This window comes from Protopterus annectens, chromosome 2.part0, assembly GCF_019279795.1.
Source record: "Protopterus annectens isolate FY-2018-M chromosome 2.part0, PAN1.0, whole genome shotgun sequence".
Taxonomy (NCBI): Eukaryota; Metazoa; Chordata; order Ceratodontiformes; family Protopteridae; genus Protopterus; species Protopterus annectens.
Genome location: NC_056728.1, coordinates 894,427,310 through 894,429,036, shown reverse-complemented (window position 1 = coordinate 894,429,036; position 1,727 = coordinate 894,427,310). Strand labels below are relative to the sequence as shown.

General features: G+C 31.3%; 1 protein-coding gene across 1 annotated transcript in view; it reads left to right on the top strand.

Annotated features, from left to right (window-relative positions):
- LOC122793282 (interleukin-8-like) overlaps positions 1–833 on the top strand; it is an 8,565-nt gene extending 7,732 nt beyond the window's left edge. Inside the window, exon 4 of the mRNA XM_044061145.1 lies at positions 1–833. This exon is cut by the window's left edge and continues 966 nt beyond it. The gene's annotated coding sequence lies outside the window, so the exon portion shown is untranslated.
- Positions 834–1,727: the final 894 nt, after the last annotated feature.

Sequence of the window (1,727 nt, the reverse complement as noted above, 5' to 3'; positions counted from 1 at the left end):
TTGTTTGGAAATATCACTATGTAAATTAACATAAATATTTGATAATTTATTTATTTTACTTTTCTAGGCAAATGGAAGGGTCTTTTTTAATGATTCTTTTTCAGTCAAATATGAGATAAAAGCTTGTCAAGATAGTAACTGTTTTCCTGCTTTAATGAAAGAAGCAGATGTGGTCAGCATCTTGTTGATACAGTATTTAGGAGCTAAAATCCTAGTCATGAAACATTCCATCTTCACGTGTTTAAAACATAATGCAGTTCACGTGTTTAAAACATAATGCAGTAATAACAGTCAATGAATGCATGGGGAAGCAGGTGTAAGACTGAAAAACTTATAGTAAGAAACAAAACTCGAAGTCTGAGGTGATATTCTATTTCATCATCCTAACGGAATCCCCTTTTAATACAGCTAGCTGATTCAAAGCAGCAGTTAATCTTACAATAAGTAACATTTAGAGACACATTTGATGCATACATTTCCCTTCTGGCTGATGTGAAGTTTGGAAAGTGTTTCAGAAAACTATGACTGTGAAGTTTCACTTTTAGAGGGATGATTGTTTTAATAGTGCACTTTGTAGTTGTCAGTATATGATCTCAGTCTTACTGGGAGAAAACTGTAATGCCAAATTTAGGTGGAAATATAAGCTAAATGTTCATTAAAGAACTATCTTGTTATTTTTTTATTTTTAAATAGCATGTTTCATTTTATCAGTTGAAATCAATCCAGTGTATTTTTTCCTCTGTCATCATGAATTTATTTATTTGATGTATTTCAAGACTGTTATTTAATTGTTTTTGACGTTATTTGAATTAAATGATGGATGGATTTTTTTGGAAAATATGCAAGTAATTGTATAATAAACATATAAAAATTTTGAAGTTTGTGTTGATTTTATATATATATATCCTTCAGAGCACATCTTTTCAACTTTACACTGCATACATTATTTTGGCAAATGCAACTAAGCTTACATCAGAAGAAAGTGGACCATTCAGAACAGGGAAACTTCATAGGTTCATAGTTAATTGTTATCTTTAAGTTGAAAACATATCTGCAGTATGTAGGCAAATATAAAATAAATAAAATAGTCTAATTATGTCTATAGCATACCTCTTTTAAGCTGTTTCCACTTATAGTTGTTTGTTTTGGTGTTTCCAGTTTATATAAAGATTTAGAGAATTTGAATAATTTGTTTGAATTCTGCCTGCATTGTGTCCATATTTAATTTCTTTTGCTAGCTATTAGACAAATGGTACACATGTGCATGCATTTGCACTGCATGGCTATAGCTCTATGGATAAAGTACCCTACTTGTGTATTGATAGTTAATTGACAGAATTTTAGCATATCAGGTGTAATACATTACCTTGATTCCTTGGCTCGGCAGCAAAGAAGTCTAGGGACCTAGGTAACATAAAGTCTAAATTGCTGGAGATACAAATATCTAGGTTTCAACTGCATTTTTCTATAACCGTCAAAATTCCTATGTATGACATTAAAAGAATATTTGACTTAATTTAATCATGGAGGATTCTGCTGTAAGATGGCAGAAGTGCCACCTTTAATTATTGCAGTTTGCCCACATTGTTAACAATGACCTGGATTAGTAACTCACTACTTTTGAAATAAGAGTTATGTGACAATAGGTACAGCACCAATAATACAGCACAAAGATATGAAAATTACAGAACCAACTGATATTGCCAACATCCTGGCAGATAGGTTCA